At 37.5% G+C, this 20479-nt stretch overlaps 1 protein-coding gene across 22 annotated transcripts in view; it reads left to right on the forward strand.

Moving 5' to 3' along the window:
* The window catches only part of BNC2 (basonuclin 2), a 436381-nt gene that overhangs the window by 193769 nt on the left and 222133 nt on the right, over positions 1-20479 (forward strand). The window contains exon 1 of one of the 22 annotated variants that reach the window (XM_027047218.2): positions 1441-1604. The exons of the other annotated variants lie outside the window; for them this stretch is intronic. The gene's annotated coding sequence lies outside the window, so the exon portion shown is untranslated. Of the gene's footprint in view, positions 1-1440; positions 1605-20479 lie in introns of those variants that run through there. 22 annotated transcript variants of the gene reach the window in all.

A 20479-nucleotide genomic window follows, 5' to 3' on the forward strand; every position in this document is an offset into this window, starting at 1 on the left:
CTTAGCATAATACTCTCCATCCAGTTCCATTGCTTCTTAGAAGTAGATGAACTGATCTTAATTCTTTCTCTGTGGTATATGATTTCTTTCCTATCTGGGTATTTCTGTTTTTAAAGAAATATATACTGCTTATAGGAGTGATACTTTATGGGTGGCAGAGAAAAACGAGTTCTCTATTTGTACAGGTAGATAGAAGGGACACGATTGCACTGTATCTGACATACAGTAACTCCCTCAATAAATTATTATATTTTATAGAGGTAAAAAGGACAGAAAAAAACCCAGAAAGGCAGACTCTAATATGAATTTATAACTATTATAACATCCTCAGCCAATTGGGAATTGTTATCCAATGAGACATTTTTCTGATTTGCTCTTTTGCTCCAGTTCAAAATGGCCATTACTGTTTCAGTAAAGAATTCAGTTTACTCTGCTAGAACTTTCTCTTGGTCTCAGAGAGTTGAACAGTTAGGTGATTTGAGGTTAAGATATCTTAGCACCTTTAGGGCAAAATACAGTCTTAAGGAGTGATAGAATATGCCGTCTAGAGGATAAGGAGTTTTAGGTTATAAGGAAAATTATTCCTTTTGTGGGCTCTTGAGGAACAATTTTCTATCTTGTGGTTGGTCACTTTCAATGTATGGCAATTGCTTTCCATTATAATCCCAAGCTTTAATCAATAGGTACCATATTATGCAACTTATAGTTACATTCTAACCAAAATATGTCAAATGTGGTTTCTGAGTGGCTGATTTACAGTAAGTCTTCCTCAGTCCCTAAAGTGGGTATAATAACTAATTTGAACTCCCACAGACTGAGGCATTTTTCTTCAGTGTTGGGGGGTGGGGTGGGAGTGGGTTGTAGAGATAGGAGGAGCAGTAAACCACTATTTCAACTTATTCACATACAGATTAATCCATTGTCATCTCCTTTGCATCTACATGGATTGTTGTGAATTATCTGCTCACCCTGGGAGAGACGTGCTCTGAATTCTAATAATTTGAAATCTGTGAATCTATTAAAACCATATTTGTAGCTCTAAAAAAAATTGATACTCACTGGGCAGTTTGCCCAACAAGAGAAAGTCAAAGAGATTATACACTTATCCTAAGTAACAGCAACCACCCTGCCAATTCTTCGTTTGAAAGAATACAGCAGACCCAAATTATACATCTAGGGGTAAGGGAAGACAAGAAAAGAACTCAATATATCAAAATCAGAAAGTAAATTCCACAATAATGGTTACAATAATGTTTCAAGATGTGATTTCAGCTTAGGCCTAGTCATTGAACTAATCATAGCTTAGATGGGTTTAAAATTGTTTAAAGCAGATCCTGAGGTTGTTAAATATGTTTACCTCTCTCACTTGAAATCCGAATATTCAGTCATATACCAGTAGACGCTGAGATTACATGGGTTAGACAGCGACCTCATTGTCACAGTGACCTATTGTGATCAAAACATGGTCTTTTGATTTCCAAACCAAAGATTTTTCATCTGGTACTGAATTAACACATTTAGCTCTTCCAGTTTGCTAGAATAGTGATGTAAAGATGCCTAAACTGGTGTTTCCAAGGGATCTCTGCTTTATGCAGTGGATTTAGGTAAGTTAACTTGTTAGAGTTGTACTGTGATTTTCCCAAGGGATAGATTTTGTCTTTTCACTGATAGAGTCTCAACTATTATTCCTGGCACTTACAGGATAGTACTGATAATTGCTTGATGAGTGAATGAATGTGATAAATACTGATCTTTAAGCCATGAAGTCACACAGGACAGGCAAACCAAGAAAGAATTCACATGGGATAAAGTTAGAGTCAAGTTCTTGAATAGGTGGTGTTTTTCTCTGACAAAGAGAGTGGAGAATCAGCAAACAGCCGAAAAATACTCTCCTCGAGGGTAAGAACCAAGTTGTGTCCCTCTTTGTGTACTCTGGTGTCTGGCACACAGTAAGTTCTAAAAATACTCTGGCTTCCTCTCTGTATAAACTTGAAGTACACCTTTCTTTACTTCCGTATTAAGAATCTGGTAAATGTTTTGGTTTTAAAAGATTTCTTGTTTGATTATGTCTAAATGATACATGCTAGAGAAAGTGAAATGTTATCAAAAGAGTAAATCTCTGATTCGATTTAATTAAGTCAATAGGAAGTCGAAAGTCCTATTTGCTCAGATGATCCTTTTTTTCGATAATTGAGAATTGACTTTCTTGGGCTGTTGGAGGTGACTACTTCAAATGACTACATTTGGCACTAAGTAGGGAGCCCTACTATTAATTTTCAATTAACTACGTTGTTGATTATCTTGCGCAGTAACAATACTTCAGTTGTTTGCACTGCCTATCTCAATTGAGTAGAGCATGGAATCAGCAATAACCTGATTATGGATTCTATTCTTGTATGGGCTGGTTAGACTTGCAAAGGGAAAAATCCTTGAATAAACATAGTGCTCCAAATGTTGGTTAACTGTTGAATGAATGAATGTTATTATTACAAAGAGGACTTGGCTAAAGAAGGTAGGTCATCACATCTCATTACCATTCTTAGGTAAACAACCAGCTAGTGACAGTAATTTCATAACATTGTGTGTGTGTGTGTGTGTGTGTGTGTGTGTGTGTGAGAAATACATTTCTCTCTGATACTATTCACCACTTTAATGGAAATAGGAAACCTACAATGTTCATTGTTGGCTTAAACATTTTTCAGAGTAAAATACTGCCCTAATACTAGTTCATAAATACTTGAAATTGTATGTGAATTTTAAAACGCTATAAACTCAAGCAGAAAAAAATTATCCAAAGGAAAAACAAAAAAGCGAGTAAAGTGTCCATGTTGAATAATACTAATTACATTAAAATGAAATAGATAGCACTTACTCAAAACATCAGAATTTTTTTAAAGGATATATCACTTCTAAAATATGTGTGAATGTAGGGGCACCTGGGTGGCTCAGTCAGTTGAGCGACCGACTTCGGCTCAGGTCATGATCTCAGGGTTTGCGAGTTTGAGCCCCGCGTTGGGCTCTGTGCTGACAGCTCAGAGCCTGGAGCCTGCTTCTGATTCTGTGTCTCCCTCTCTCTGTCCTCCCCCACTCGTGCTCTGTCTCTCTCTGTCTCAGAAATAAATAAACATTAAAAAATTTTAAAAAGATATGTGTGAATGTTGCTTTGAATAGATTAGTGTATATTACATTTTATACGGTAGCAAAACAGATAAATTTGCTGTTTAGATATGGCGTCTGAACTGAGAAAACATATCACATCAGCTGCATGTGTGTTGAAGGGTTTAGATACAGAATCACCCAACAAGTCTTAGCATTGAAAGCTGACCTATGGTTTCTTGAAAGATGTTTTTACTTAATTGCCAAGATAGCTCAGATGTTGTTTACTGTGTTGTCAGTTGCTCTGTAGTATTCAGATAATTGAGAGTATTGGTCAGTAACCTTTTTGTGTCTGTGTTTTTAAGCTGTTGTTTGTTTCTTCTAATGAAGCATATTAAATATCTTTAATATGCTTGTCTATTTTATTGAAGTATTCATGCTACTGAGAAAAACAAAACATCTGTATAGTTATAGGGGAGAATATTTGCAATGGAGATGACAGAGATCAAGGGAATGTCAAAATTACCAGAGTGAAGAAAACAGAGAATTGAAGATGAGACCAAAAACAGAGAGAGAGAAAAGCCCTCTGGCAAAACATAGCTCTAGAGGAAAGTATGTAAGAAGGTAGAACTTCATAGAGAAATGTATTTTATGGGGGAAAAAACATACTAAAAGTCACATGACTTCCTATTTATTGAAAGAAAAATTCAGATTTTATGCAAGAAATAACTGAGGAGTTATTAATGAAGGAATTACTGAAATTACTGCTGTTTTATAAATACAGATAATCATTGAATTATTACAAAGAAAAGAACTAATAAACTGATAAATTTTCAAGTAAAATGTTAGTTTCTTTCTTATTTCTAATCCTGGAAGTCTTTATTATAAAAATGGCTAAAAAACTAATTGTGGTAGTTTGTGTCTTTTTAATTAGTGATGATTTCCTAAGAAGAGTTAAACAGGTAGGAAGTATATGTTTACAGATTTTTTTAAGCTGGTTATTTTTGTTATCAAATGTTTAATTATAAAGGAAAGAAAACTTGGACATGTCCACCTTCAACTTGTAAAAAGTTTAGAGGTCATAAAATTAGCAAAGTAGAGGATCTTTGGCCACTGTGCTTAGGAATACAAGTATGATCATATCGTGAATGATCTTCATTTGATTTGCCCAGTTTTATGATGTTTGATAGCTTGGTTTAAGAATTAGTAAATTTTGTTCTTTTTAGACAATCATTTGGCATTATTTGGCAATTTTCGTATCTCTAAATTAGTCTTAGATATAAATTCTTGATGCTAGTCAAATATTAAACACACTTCTTTGTTTGGTAACACAGGATAGTTTCAACCACTAAAATAAGATGGTAAGGATTGCTCAACGTAAAAGAAGTTACAGGTCTATCTAGTATGGGATAGTTTCTAAGATTTCTAAGGCACCTCCCTGATTTATAAAGAATTCCTTGGATTCAGAACAAGCTAGGTATCTGCAACATTAGACATAATATTTCATGGGTATAAGTGAAACATGCCAGTGCACACATTTCATGTTGACATGTTTACAAAAAAGTCACTGAATTATAATTATTAGGTGTAAGATTTGCACGGGCTTGTGTATTAGCCAGTTGCAGGATGACACAGCCGTGTACATTTTGCTCAAGACTTAGCTCAGATGTTTCTTCTGTAAGAGTTCTCTCAACACCTTGTCCACCTGGTCTGTGTTTCTTGCTCATAGAGCTTTCTGTGTATCCCTCTATTCCTGTTCCTACTACACTGTGTTATAATTGCTTTCTTAGTTAAACTTACCCCACTTACCCCTTGATTTGTGGCCATGTCTCATTCATGTTGATGTCTCCACCACACAATACAGTGTCTAGTATATGTCTATCAGGTGCTGAGTAGGTGCTCAAGTGTATATATATTGAATGAATAGAAGGATGAAAGAACTAGGAAAAAAATACTACGTGATGGCAATATCACCTTATATTTGTAGAGCATTTTTCATTATTTTTCACCGCCACTTAAACAAGTCAGCATGGGGCCATGCTGTTTAATTTATAGATGAAGAAAAGGCAGATGATTTGACCAGACCCAACAGGTAGTGTCACACCCAGTCCCCAACTACCTACTTTGGGTTGATTGTTCATTCTGTGTTGCTGATTCTTTATCATAATAACACAGTTAATGTTAATGAGGCTGATTGAGGCCAGGTTTAAAGCTGAGAGTTTACCCCTAGAACAAAACAGTAGTATATTCAGCCAAAGAAACAACCAGCTTCCTCTTACTTGCCCTCCTATTTTTCTAAATGCTGTTACTACCCCTGCTATTACTTTTCTGTCATTTTTATGAATCTCATTGATGTGAGCACTTAGATACCATGCCCAACACCAGACCGGACTGGGATAAGGCAATTTCCAGAAATGTTTCCCAAATAGAATTTCTGAATGTGCTGTTGTTTACTACAAAGTCCAGGTCTCTGTGGTGCCCCGAATCAGTCCCAGGCTAAAGGGAAGAGGCCCTAGGCAGAAACTTGGTGTCACTGCCTGACTCAAGATCACCATTTAATGTAGTTAGAGTGGGATGTTATTAGACACCAAAGTTTTGGCTCTGTGAAGTTATGGTTAACAGAGCTGGTAAGAATTGTGGGCATTCTGGCAAAAGGCAGCCAGTGGAGTAGAAATAGTATGCTAATGTGCAACAATACCAGCAAGTAGCAGGCAAGGACTGGCATGGGACGGTAGGCATCCTTGGGGCCGTGGAGGTATAGGAACTCGGTGACATGGAGCACTGCCTGTTGAATCCAGTGTTTGAAATGAAGTGAGCACTGCCTTCGTAAGTCTAGAGTTGGTCCTTTTCTTGTTACGGTATTTCCCTTTTCATCGAGAAACCAGGATGAAGGCCTTATCAGAGAAGTGGGATAGAGGGAATTGAGGACTTTTAGAGGGTTCAGTTTGTATGGCAGATCTCTAATAAGAATGGCTACCTACTTCAGTTAGATCTTTCCTTGCATGGGGATTACCTCCTCCCTTGTTTTGGATCATACACTTAATATTGCAGAACTTTATAACTAGTCTCTAGACAAGTTCCTATATGTTTAATAGTACATTTACTCAAACAGGAAATTGCTTATTAAGGCAAAGATTTTTGGAAAATCTGCTTTCATGAGTCCCCTTTCATATTTCTTCTCACTAAGTAAGTAATATTCACACCTCACACTTTAATTTAAAATTTTATTCAGTGTATTAGATATCCCAGCAGGGATTTGCGATTTTTTTGTGTGATTTTTTTTTTTTTGCCCCTGTATGATATGTGATTTTTTTCCCTGTATGATGTCAGAGTAGAGAGGTAGAACCTGAGTGTAGTTACAGAAAGACACAATTTTAGAGCAAATGTTCTAAGAACTTGAATAAAAATATCAGGATTTTATCTGATATCAGATATCGTCTGGTTCAGCCCCTTCTTGTTATAGTGTGGTTCAGAGTCACATAGCTAGAGTAAATAACCCATTTGGTAAATGAGACTGAACCTGTGTATATGTTCATTCAAAATATAGTGGGTTGCCTGCAAATCACTGGAATTGTCGGGGTGGTGGTGGTGGTGGAAGTTATTAAGATGTTGTCAGTGGAATCACTACATTTTAGAATGAAACCACTTAAATGATGAGACAGGATGTAACCAGAATAGTCTATGACCTCCTTGAGGACAGACTGGAAGATTTCCCCTTTATATCCTTCCTGTTTAGGGTACTGACTGGGAGTAATAAAGACTTACAAGTATTTTTTAAATGATTGAATAAAAACCATTGATTCGGTAGCCTTATTTAAGAATGGTATTTCTAGAGGAGAAGCTAGTGGAAAGTTCCCCCTATTTTGCCATCAAATGTTCATTGCTTTTTCTGTTTTAAAGTTGGTTAATTTTCATTTCTTGTGATGCGTTAAAATCTGGCCAGTTTTCTCTGGCTGTTCTCCATTGTGATCAGTGTTTCTCGTCTAGCATTTAAAGAAAATATTGGAGATGTGGTCTGATTAGTGAGTAACAGACTGGGATTTTGTCCTGTTCTATGCTTTGTAGGTTTGTTGTGTTTACTTTTTTGAGCCATATGTTCTAAAATGTTTTAAATATGTAGCATCGTAACAGCTACTGTTTAGAGGACCAGAATATCTATTTCAAGTACACAAAATAAACTCCTGAACTAATGTCACTGTTTCCCCCTCTCCCCCAAAGGAGAAATGTTAGGAGTTTAATGGGTTGAATAGAAATTTCCTTTTGAATGGTTAACTAAATTGCTATCACCTTGTAAGCCCCTAAATCCCAATCTGTTTTTCTAAGGAAACATATTTGCAGCTGTTTCAAATAACTGGTGGTTTGAAGATGATTGTTAGTGTGGTTTTCTACACACCCAGAACTTAGGCCCAGCTCTGTTCCTTGTCTTTGAAGCTAAGGAGTTGAGTTAAATAAATTCAGATTAGTTTTATTCATTAAATATTTTGTTTTTTTTAAATCCTCTATTAATATTTAATTCTGTAGTAGTCATTTACAAGATAATTTTTATTGTTTTGTGAATTTATATAGACATGTGAAACATTTTGAGAAGTTAATTTTATTAATTTTTTTTAATTCAGGGATTTCCGTTACAACCAATCACTTATATATATCTAGTCTTTAAAGATAGGTAAGAAAATCAGGTGAGTAGAAGTTTACAGCTGCCTTAGTAGGAGTCTCCAAGGCAGTAGTTCTGTATGGCAGTTGTGACTTAGGGATGTCCTGGGTGGGGAGGAAATGATCACATTGAACTGTTAATGGCTTCTGAAATGATGAGGCACAGGGCTCTAGAGTCTTCTATAATGTGGACCCACACTTGATTTTCACCTCTGGGGAGCTAACATAGAGCTATATAATTTACTAATCACTTTCCCATGCACTACTGAAGTTGGTCTCCAAATAAACTATTTGAGATTTAGGCAGAGTAGGTGGTACCCACTGTTTTATAAATGAGGAAACTAGTTTAGAGAGGTTATGTGGCAAGGACTAACTTTAGTAGGACTAAAACCCAGGGTTTCTCAGTTTAACATTGAGCATATTGTCCATTCCCTCATGCTCCTGTGACACAGGACTCATCATCTTTTTCCTTCTCTCTAGGAATGGAAAAGGGAAGTCCTAGGTTGTAATCTCAGTTTTAGCATGTGGCCCTGGGAAGATTACTTGTTTTAAGCCTCAGTTTATCTTTAAAGTGGGATCAGTGGTATTTGCATTTATTGTATTCAGGATTAAATGAAATCATGCATCACTTTGGCACCTCCTGTGGGCACTCAGGTTTTTTTTTTTAACTTTTTTTCTCTCCACCTTCCCTTTTTTCTTTTTTTTTTTTTTGTCCAAAGAAAATTGGCTTTATTTGTGTGGGCAGATTACAGCCTATTTTAATGGGTACCTTAAGCAGCTCTTGTTCTGCTAAGTTGTGGGAAGTGTGCACATAAACAACAAACTAATACAAAGTGCTGTGTAGTACAGTCTTCCTATGTATTAAGAATCAGGAGGAGTACAGAAAAGGAAATAATAATGTCTTCCTCTGGAATAAGGTTAGAAAAGGAGGTGCTATTTTGAGCTGGTCCTTGATGGTTTTAGAAGCTGTGGAGTTTCCAGAAGGTGAAAGGCATCAAAGGCATGGGTAACATTATGAGCAGACTGCTAAGTATATACTATTTTTGGGGAACAGCTAAGCAAGGGGTCCCAGATGTGAGTGAAACTTCCTGGGAGAAAAGATGACAACAGATTTATAAAGTGATCTACAGGGGATAATTTGGCTGTATTCATTTAACATATTGAGCATATAATTTTGTTTAAGACACTGATTTGGTTGTTGATTATACTGTGGTGAATGTGACAAAGTCCTTTCCTCCTAGAGATTATATTTCAGTGGAGAAGACAACTAATACTAATAAGCAGAATAGATACGGTGTATGTTAAGGGCTATGAAGAAAAACAGAGCAAGGGGATGAGGAGTTATGGTAGGGAGGGTCGTACTATTTTAAGGACCTGCCATGGAGTGACCAGTAAAGGCAGCTTTGAAGAGATGACATTTTTGCAGAGGCCTGAGTAAAATTAGAGAGTGAGTCCTGCACAGATCTAGAGGAAGAACATTTTAACAGAGGGAAAGAAGTCATAAAGCCCTGATGTAAGAACAAACTTGGTGATCTTGAAAAGCTATGCCATTGTCAGTAAAATTCATCTTAAAGGATGCTGAATATTCAGAAGACCATGATGAAAAGGATAGCCTTTCTACATGGAAGCACAATGGCACCTGACTGTAATACTGCCCAGGGCCCTCTGCATTATGTGTGTGTATGCAGATGCATGGTTACCTGTGTCCCCTTTTCTATCTATCTGCCAGTTACCCATCTACCCGTCCAGTTACCCATTCATGTATCCATTCACCCAGTATTTGCTGAGTACCTTCTATGATGCAGGCACCATTCTAGGCCCTGGCTCTCAACAGAACCCATGCTTAAGTTTAATCACATTCCAAAAGGCAGACCATTGTAGAAAAACTTATGTGTTGGCCATACCTATTTTTCTGAACCTAGTTGATAATTTTAAGGTAATGTAAACTGTCATCTTATCTTCTGCCAGGTCAGTGAGTCATATGTATTTCTGCTGTTGGTAACATCCTACAAGGGTGTAAAGAGTTGAAAAAAGGGACAAAAAAAGAGTACTCACCACATGTGGGTAAAGAAAACACTGGTACTGGATATTTGATAGTTGGATTGTCGGTTCTGGCCTACTTAGTGAATCATCTGTGTGGCAAAATGCAGCCTTTCCCTAAGAGACAGACCAAGTTGTTTATTGATGCTGGGGAGGAAAAGGGTTGGGCACATACTTGCAAGACCTATGATCTTTCCCAGAATTTGGAAGGATAAGGGAATTGCTAAGAATTTGACATTGGAACTGTTCCCTCTAACTGTGGCTTTGGCCATTTGAAGGAAAAAAAAGGTTAAGGAATCCAGAAGGTGATATGCAGAACAATATGAAAGCTATTCACGGTAAAAACAAGCATTTAGCCGAGCATTTGGCTACATTAATGTGTGTTTTAGTTTGAGGCAGTGTAAACTGAGGTGGCCTTGTTTCACAGTGGCATTTAGGAAAATTAACTAACATGTATCAGCTACTCAAAAGTTTTGTTTTCTTTCCTCTTTTTTATTCTCCCTACCACCCTTTTATACTAGTTTGTTTTTCTTTTCATGCTTTGAAATTATTGCAAAAAGAATGGCACTCAAAATTTTTGTTAATTATAGATAGACAGTTTAACAGTGCACATTTCCTTCCACTCATTTGGTAGATACTTCTAAATTGGAGAATTTCTAATTTGCCAGACGGTTGGCATTTTAATACAGAGATGCTCACCTTCCTCTCAAATTAGTGCCTCCTTTCACCTGGGGTGATTTGGATGCCATGCCTCTCTTGTCCCAGAGATCATGGTCTATTATAATTATTTTTTAATGTTTAATTATTTTTGAGAGAGAGACAGAGCGCAAGTAGGGGAGGGGCATAGAGAGAGGGAGACACAGACTCTGAACAGTCTCTGGGCTCTCAGCTGTCAGCATAGAGCCCGACATGGGGCTCTAACTCTTGAACCATGAGATCATGGGCTGAGCTGAAGTTGGATGCTCAACTGAGTGAGCCACCCAGGTGTTCCAGATGGTCTATTGAGACTCTATTTTTCCTATGTATTGAGTTAATTTTAATTCTTTTTAAAATAAATTTTCATGTGTATCAAGCATGTTAATTTTAGAGACTAAGAGATCAGAAGAAGCAAAACCATGATCATCTATAACCCAAGCCACCCTAAGATAAACATACCCACATATCCAGTGTAGCACTTCAAATGAAGCTTTTGGTGATTATGTTTACAGTATGACATATAATAAATACATTGATCTATGTTTATGTATTTCTGTGTATATAATATCATGAACATCCTTCTATCATCATTAGGGACTGTACATTATTCCATCATGTAGATTAAATGATTCTCCTTTAGCTTATTTCCAGTTCTTTCCTATTACCTATATAAGAGCAGCCTCTTTGTGGTGCAGGCTCATTCCCATTAGACTATAGATAGCCAGGTCACACCTCTTTTCCTATCTGGCAGGCTGTTTTCTGACCTTCCATTCAGAACTCAGCCTGTTTCCTATCTTCGTCTCCTACAGTCTAGCTTCTTACCCACAACAGCAGCTCTGGACTTGACCTTTCATCCCATACCCCTTGTAGGAGCTTTTTGTTGTTTTTTATTTCATTGTGGTATTTGCTGCTTATCACTTTTGCTCCTCCTTGAAGTCTTTTGGGTTTTCTGGCTCTCCATTCTTACAGTTCTGTCCTTTTCTAATTCCTTGTTTTCTAGTTCATCGTTTTGTGTTCTTTTAAATACAATTTTTTTCCTGGTTTTCTTCTATACACTTTAGGCAGTGGCCCTCATTCCCTTTTTATATTTTTACTGACCTGCTGATAACTACCCAACTCTTTCTTCATCCCAGACTTCTCTGTAGGGCTCCATGTTTGTAACTTCAGCTACTGTGGATGCTCTACTCAGCCAGTCAGAGCCTAAATTTTTCAGGATCTCTTCAGCCAGACTCTGCTGTAGGTTAAATGGCATCACCACCTGTCTAAATCCTACCCTTGTGGGAAATGGGAAAGTCCTCCTAGACTCTTCCCTTTCCCTAGTTCCCTCCCCAAATCCAAAAGGCAACTAACTCTACTGTTTACCTCCTCCTTTCTCTGCAGTCCCAGTGCCTCTGATCTTATAAAGACGCACATTAGTTCTTCATTTCCATCTTAATGTTTAAATTTCTCTGGGCTGTCCCTCCTGCTGTGACTAGAGTATTCTAACTTGCACATCTGACTCTCCTTGCTTCCCCACTTCCCCAGTCCCAAATCCTGTCCTTCCCTCTATTCACCTGTCTGCTATTGTTAGGGATGAGTTGAGTTCTCCATCCCTCCACTGTGTTCTTTGTTCTTCAGGTAGTTAGATACTGTCTTCCTCTGTGCTCCCTGAACACCCCACACCAGGATTTCTCAACCTTGGATCTGTTGACATTTCTGTTTGACTGATTATTTGCTATGGGGTGCCATGTTGTGCATTGTACAATATTTAGCTGCATCTTTGACCTCTACCCATTAGATAATACATTCTCCTCTGTCCCCAACCCCAGTGATATAACCCAAAATGTCTGTAGACATTGCCAAGTGTTTCCTGAGCAGCAAAACCTCCCTTGGTTAAGAACACTACCCTTTTATGTATGTTTTCTGAAGCACTTACAATAACGTTTTGTGTTTATGTCCTTACATGTTTATCTTCTGTCCTGTTAGAGGTCAGAACCAGTGCACCTCTGCATTGTGAGCAGTGTTAAGACCGAGTGGCCCTTAGTCAGCATTTTCTGTGTGAGTATATGCCAGGATGGACCCCTCATTACTGCTCTCAGAAAAATGAGAAAGGACAGTCAGCAATGTTGAGAATTTTGCCATTCTGCAAGAGATATATATATAGATAGTTTAATTTGATAATTTATGGTGTTTTGCTTTGTGATAAATGGATTCTAGGTATTATTCTATGGGTACATGAAGAAGTTGTACAATATCTTTTGCCAGAGTTCTTTTAAAAAGAGACCAGTTTTTTTTAAAGGCTGATTCATTCATTTCATTAATTTGTCAATCATGTCAATCACCTGTTTTATGCCAGGGAATATGTTTATTCTTGGATGAAACAGTTCTAGGGTTCTTGAAGCTTTCCAGATAGATACTCAAGGAATAATTTTAATATAGTGAGATAAGAACAAGTCATGACATCAAGGATTTCCAAGATAGTGAGGTGAGACTGACCCTCCAGGCAGAGGGGCCGTGTGGATGTGTGGTGGGTAAAGGGGACATTTATGTGATATTCCAAGGAATCTTAATAATGTTGATGCTTTGTAGAATTTACAATAAGCATTCCTTCTCCTGCCTTTTTTTTGCTTTTATTGGCCCTGTGATAAACATTTTATATTTCCTTTATGCTGTGTTTTAATGATTTTCCCTCCCCCATTCTTCCCTTCTTTACCTGAATTTCTGTAGTATGAAGCATAATGTGGCAAGTATTCTGATCTCATGGCCTACTCTGTCTGCAGAGGTGTGTGTGAGTGAGACCCCTTTTAATCATTCGTATAATGATTGGTGGCTCCCTGTTGTTAAACCACAGTTATTGATCCATCATCGCTGAAGTACATGGCTGAAGAAACTGGTGCTGTCAGGCATTGATTGACTAGGAAGGAAGTGTAGAGCTATTCTAACTCACTTTTATTTTCATCAGCAACAGTTACAGTAGAAGCTTGTGCAAGACCTCCATGATGGAACATCACTTTTCCTGCATTAAGAGGTGTCTGATGTGACTTAAATTGCCAGGATAACTCACATGGCTGCATTTAAAATACTTAGAACAGAAGAAACTGTCCAAAACCTTCTGATCTGACTTGGCTAATGGTTCAGACTCTGGAAAATAAATTTGGGAGGTGGGGGATGCGTGAGAAAGAACAGAAGTAGTATAAAATTATTCCTAAGCAAATTGAAGAATGTATAATACATTTGAACATTTTATTGAAGAGTTATTTCTACACAAACTGCAGTCAGACAAAACAAGCATCTTTTTGTATAAGTGAAATTGTTTAATGGCTCTTCAAATAATCAACTTCAATCCATAATTAATAGCTGTCTTTTGGTACAGTTTTTATATTTTGGGCAGTTTCAGGAGGATTTGGGGCCTCTGCACAAATATTTTAGACAAGGATACGATTAGAATATACTGTACGTATTGAAGGTGCCTCTTGCATTTAGTTCAACTTAACATATATTTTAAAATCTGAGATGACAATGATTTATTTTAATGAGCTTTAATAATGTTCCTGTTATGCCTCTAATTCTGATTAGAGCAAGGAACAAGAAAAACAAAATAAATGATGGGTTTGGGGTGGCAGAGGAAGGAGTAGAGGGATATATTAAGAGTGAAACCAAAAAAGAGAGGACAAAAGCTACCATTTCTAGTGACATGTTATCCCTGCCTCAGAGCCTGTGCGTTTGTCCCTCTCTCTGAATATTTTAGTTTTGTTATAATTACAGTATCTTGCCTGCACTTTGTCCCTCTGATCCTTTGTTAAACCCCAGATCACTCTGTGCAGACTGCGCTTGTAGGTGTGATTTATTGAGTGACAAGTAGCTGTAGGGTAGAACCCCCGCCTCTGTACCTGACTAAAGTATTAGACATCACAGAGCTGGGGCATGCAGGAGGGGGCCTGGGAAGGGGGTGGGGGAGGCGAAAAGCAAAGAGCAGCAGTAACACAGCAGCTCCTGGATACAGATCAGACAAGAGGTTCTGCCACAAATCACCTAGAAACATGTCAGACGCTGCATGTTTGTTGTTTTACACTGAGGGCACAGCCGTAGTCCAAAAGTATTGATTCTTTTCTTTGTACAGAGACAGAGACTGTCAGCCCTAGCTGGCTGACCTTGGTATGGCTCAGACAACTATTCCCCACCCTGCCGACCAGATGAACCCCACAGGAAAAGCCTAGGCTAGATATGCCAATGTCCACTTCACAGGCACAGAGAGAAACCCATGCCTGCTGAAACAGCTCCTTCTGTTTCCCAAACAGCTCCCCTCCCCTCCCGCTTGGGCCCCCCAGAGTGCTCCTTGTGACAGAAAAATTGGAGGCAGGATTCTTGGAGTGTGCAAGTGTGTGTGTGTGTGTGTGTGTGGTGTATTTGTGTCAAAATGCTCAAAAGAACCCCATTTTATTTAACTGTGAAATAACCTGAAGGATGTCTGGCCGGCGATATGTATGTGTGTGCGTTTTGTGTTTGAGGACGCAAGAGGAGATAGTTTATTTTCTGTTTGTACATATCAAAGGAGAAATCTCTGTGTGTGGGCACTTAAATATGTTTTGAGTTTTGGGGCGGGTCGGGGTGAGTTTTCTGCTCTTTCTCTGTTCTAAAAGCTTTGGAGACAGGTGAGATATGAGAAAAAGAAATCACCTCTCACTCTTAATTGACCTGTGATTATTTTCAAAGTTGTTTAATAGTAAAACTACGCAGATCCAATTACTGTATGAACCCACAATTTTCTTTCCAGGCTTAAGCTTTGTAGTTGTCCTTAATTTTGCAGCATTTAAAACATTTGATTTATTTTGAAAATCACGTAACTTTTAGCTGCAAAAACTTGTTTGTAATTTAGAGTTCATATTTGTTTTAGCTGAATATAAACACAGATGTATAGCCATCAACATTTGAAATAAAGAGTTTAAAACTTGAACCTGTGAACCCTTAAGAAGAAGGGATCACAGAGGTCCTTTCAGCAACCACAGTCCAGTGCTCCAGGAAGGCTTGCCTCCAGTGACATGGAAGGTGTTTCCAGTGACTCCTTCCCAAAGCTGAGTGTTTTATTTTGACTAACAGTAACGGGGAGGATGCCTTTCACTTCTAGGAATGTTGTTGCATGCACGATCCCTGTCCATAAGATTGAGCATCTCACAAGGAAAATTCAAGTAGCTTTCCAGTTTTGCCAAACAAGAATATGAGGCACACTGATGGAAAAGAAAAGTGGTGATGTCATGTGCACTTCGGGATATTAAAAAAAAAAAATCTCTCTTTAAAAATAAGGTTTCTCTTTTCCAGATAAAGTAATGCAAACAGGTTCAGTGTGTGTGATAAGATACAAAATCTGTATAACTCACCTTAAATTTTATTAAAATGAGGTTTTTTAAAGTTGACCATTGAAGATAAAAATAGCAAGTATGTGTAAGGCATCTTAAACTCATTACTCACTTGTATTAGAAACCCTTTTATTTTCTATGTCATACTATTGATATTCATACTATTTGTTTAAATGACTATTTGGCAGCTTAAAAGAACACTCAGTGATTTAAAAAAAATTACTTGTTTTATAGTGAATTTATTTCTTGATCTTAAAGTGAGATCTTTTTTGAGGCATTGGGATCTCCGGACTCCTAACTCCAGACTCCAGGGAAAAATTTTCTAATATGCCTTTCTCTGAAAACAGTATGAGACCTAACTAAATATTTTAATATCTCATGTTGATTCTAAATAGTTCTCCTTTCTTTTTGCTGGGTCTTTCTCATCCAAAACAGCCTTACATTTTAAGGTTAAGAACAACTGAGCAACTCTGCTTTTGGGTACTGAAATACAACAGCAAATTATTTAGGATATATCAGTGTCTTGACAAATGAGTAGTCTAGTCATAAAATGGAAGATGATGAGTGACTAAGCTATCTAAGAAATACCATGTAAGAAAAATAATGCAGAGAACATACGAAGAAATGTTTAAGATCTGAACATTATTTTTTTTAACATTCTGCTTTTCTTTTAATATATACATGCTAATCATCTGTCTTTCTCCTTTCCCTGTATATGTTATATCCACTTGATTTACTACTGAAATTATATTGCTTTTGAAAGTGTCAGTTGAGTTATCCCTTGCCTTGTTAGTATCATGTTTGATTTCTTGGACAGAGACATAAATCACTATCTAATATGCAGGTCTTTTGAAGACGCACCCAAGGTTTATTGCCAGTAACAGACTAGTGGCCTTATGTGGACTTTCCATGAATAAAACAGATTGATGAGCCATTTTATAGCATCGCAAGCTGTATTATAAATACATCACCCTTTTCAGTAATTTAACGTGAGGAACAGCCTAATGAGCTCCCAGCCATGATCAGCCAGAGAGCTGGGAGTTCTGTTTAGCTTCTGGGACAAGTGACTGGTGGAGGATAAGAAACCCAAACCCTGTAGTGTTTTCCTCAGTTCAGTGACAAAACCTTTGCAATATGAATCATTTGAAACAACAGTAAAGTCAAGTTGCATTTAGAATTGGTCAGAGCAATAAAAAGTGAAATGTATGTGCGTCTGATTTTGCTTATAACTGGAAATGTAAGACAATTGGCTTTTTGGGTTATTTGTTTTTCTTCTTTCACTGATTGAAGTCATAAGCAAAATTGGATCAGCAAATTATCATTTTGGAAACATGATCTAACATCTACCTAACAACTTGGAAGAGAAACAGATAGACGTGGTTACAATGTCATGAAGTTCTCTTTTGAAAGTATAGCTTAAGATGACTATTGATTCTGTGATTCTGTATTCCAGCCTTGTCTTTCACACAGCCTACAACACTTTGACTTTCATATCTAAATAACCTTTATAATACCCCTGTAGAGTAGGATGAGTGGGTGGTATCTGAGGGTAAACAGTTATTATTTTCCTCTTTCTGGTGAAGAAACAGAGGCATAGAAAGATGGGTATTTCCAAAGAGTTATCTGAATAGAAAGGAAAACAAAATAAATGAATTATTAAAGTAAATGAATTATTAAAAACAAAAAATAAATGAATTATTAGGGGTGTCTGGGTGGCTCAGTCGATTAAGCATCCGACTTCAGCTCAGGTCATGATCTCAGTTTGTGGGTTCCAGTCCTGCATCGGGCTCTGTGCTGACAGCTCAGAGCCTGGAGCCTGCTTAAGATTATGTGTCTCCCTCTGTCTCTCTGCCCTGCCCATTCACACTCTATGGCTCTCTCTCTCTCTCAAAAATAAACAAACATTAACAATTTTTTTAAAGTATATTGTTTTTAAATACAATGGATGCCAACATTTAGAGGACTTACACAAATACCACTTTATGGACTTCAAATTTTCTTAACAGCTTAGAAGAGAGACCATACCCAGTACTGCTAAAGGCACAGTTTTGTGAATGAATTTTTTTGCTACCTGGAGGCTGCAGTGTATTTTGAACTGGAAGGTTCTAGAGGATAGTTCACTTTTCTGAATGTAGTTGATTATATTGTGCTACATAATCCTACCCTTACCAAATACCCAGTTGAAACTGTAGTTTACATTTTTAGAAGTCAGGCTTTGGTCTGAGATGGCATTACTTATAAAAGGTGAGTAATTAGCCTATTGTAAAAAAATTAAAAAGATTTTTTTCAAATATAATTTTCACTATGAAAACAGCTAGGCAGTTTGGCAGATTCCATTATTTATACTGCAGACGTAAAGTACCTTGAGTGTACAAGGGAAGAATGAAGAACTGAAAAGACTTTAATTAGTCTTCACAGAATAGGCAAAACCAGAATATTTTACCACTGAGACATAAACACATCAGTGATGGCGTAACTCCTCTGGCTCCATCATGCCTATACTCAGACACCATGCATCTCCAATTTTAAAAAATAATTTAAATGGAATGGGCCCATTTATGCCCTCAGTTCCTTATTAAAAATGGTTGACAAGTAAAATTCCATTTTAGACTATATCTGTGGACAGTCAATATTGTTTTGAATTTTAAAGAGTTCCTGTGTCTTATGAATGGCAATATGCATTTAATATTCTGTATTCAGGGCAAGGTTCTTTTGAAACCAGCTTTGCATTCATCTCCGCTTTTGCTTTCACCTCTGCTCTTTACCTTCCTCCCCTATACATCTGGGGTTGTGTGTGGACTGCAAGTCTAAACTAATCAGATTGAATGAACTACTTTGGTCCTCAGTTTCTCTATTTCGAAAACTGTGGGCTGGAATTTAATGTTTCTTGAGGGAGTATTTGGATGAATATTGCAGAATGAATTTATAAGGTCTTTGTGTCTGCATAGAAGTCAATATTGACATTCAGTTCTATTCTTTGGGGAATCCTAGAAGTATACAGCTGGGTGCATGGTCTTGGCATTTTAGGTTAGTCTGAACCAAGGCTTGTGGGCATATCACTTATGATTCTGTGTCATTGGCCTCTCAAATAACTGAAGTTTATGGAAGTGCATTATCTGAAAAGAAAATTTTGGCTAATTTATCATTTAAACATTAGAAATATCTTTCTCTTACAGATTTTATAGATTTTGCCACCTGAACATAAAATCATAAAGATTTTAAGCTTAAAAGTAAGAAATAGAGGCATACAGAAGTAGCTTTTCAAACATGCCGCCATTGATTTCCTACTGAAAATCCCTAAAGGAGAAGAAACCCTGGGGCAGGCAGATTGTGTTCCTTCCTTCCTCTCTCTCTCTGTCTTTCTCTAATTTGTGCCAGTGCTCCTAGTTTTCTTCTTGAGTCGGTGATACTTTTCATAAGAAAATCATTAGGCTTATGGGGGGAAAAAAAGAGTCACCAATGGACTCAGTTGTCTCATGTGATTTATGAGAGTTTGAGAAAGAACTCTTTCAGGCCTCTCTTCTTCCCAGGGACTCTAGAAAAGTCTTGTTCGAAACTAATGGTTCCTGAAGAATTTTCAGCTGCAGGCCACTAGCCTCTCAAAACACTGGCTGGTTCAGGGGCATAGCACATGCTGCTTTTTAGGTCTAAGACTTAATGGCTGTGTGCAGAGGACCATGAGCTCATTTAATGCTGTCAGTATTAAAACATTTTGGAAGTTGTCTGTTAGGCTCATTCTCTCTTTCACTGGAAGTGCAAACAGATTGTTATTTGTAGAGCTCATCCTTTAACATTCCAGTAGTGTGCAAAGCGTGGGGTGAATTTATATGTATATACATGCACTTATATGAAAGGTATGCCTTTGAATTTTTTGTCACAGAGTCTAAGGGAACTAAGTAGCCATATCTTTTCAGTATAAAGACATCAATGGTTTTAACCCAAAGCGATTGACTTAAACTACATTTTAACGTAGGCTGAGTACCTCATGTGCGTTAACTGCCCTCTTGTACTTGGTCACCTTTAGAGGGCATAATTCTGTTGGAAAACTATTCCTAATGAATTGCAATAGAGATCAGTTAAGTAAGTTGTGTTAGTTATGTCATTTGTGAGATTGCCTGATGTGGAATTGGTCAAGAGACTAGAAGCTGCTTGTCAAATGTTTCCCTTAACTAGTGTAATATTTTGTGGTTTGCAGATGACACAATTCACATAACTTACTTGATGGAACCTCATTAGCCACCCCTTAGTCCACCTTAGCAAAATTATATTATTAAACTTGTGGCCGTGATAGGTTCTGTCCTTATTACTTTGCATTCAGCCCAGGGAATAGTATTTGTTTTGTGACACCTATCTTCTGTCTTTAGTCTTTGAGGAAGCCAAGGAAATCCTATATTCAGAATCATGTTTCTAATGTGCTTTCCAACATTGCACACATTGAATCTGGTCCTGGCTAATAGAACAGGTTCTATTCCCATCCAGGGATGGGTAGTCATCACTGCTGTCATGTGAAGCACATTTCACCTTGCAGTCCTTATTTAGTGCTCTTTTGGCTGTTTCTGTCATCTTCTCCCTCAGAGTTTGAGGTCCTGATGTTCTAATGTCTTAAAAGGAAGACCCAAAAATCTCTGTATCAGCTAAAAAAACCCAAGTGCATGGCAGTG

This window comes from Acinonyx jubatus, chromosome D4, assembly GCF_027475565.1.
Source record: "Acinonyx jubatus isolate Ajub_Pintada_27869175 chromosome D4, VMU_Ajub_asm_v1.0, whole genome shotgun sequence".
NCBI lineage: Eukaryota > Metazoa > Chordata > Mammalia > Carnivora > Felidae > Acinonyx > Acinonyx jubatus.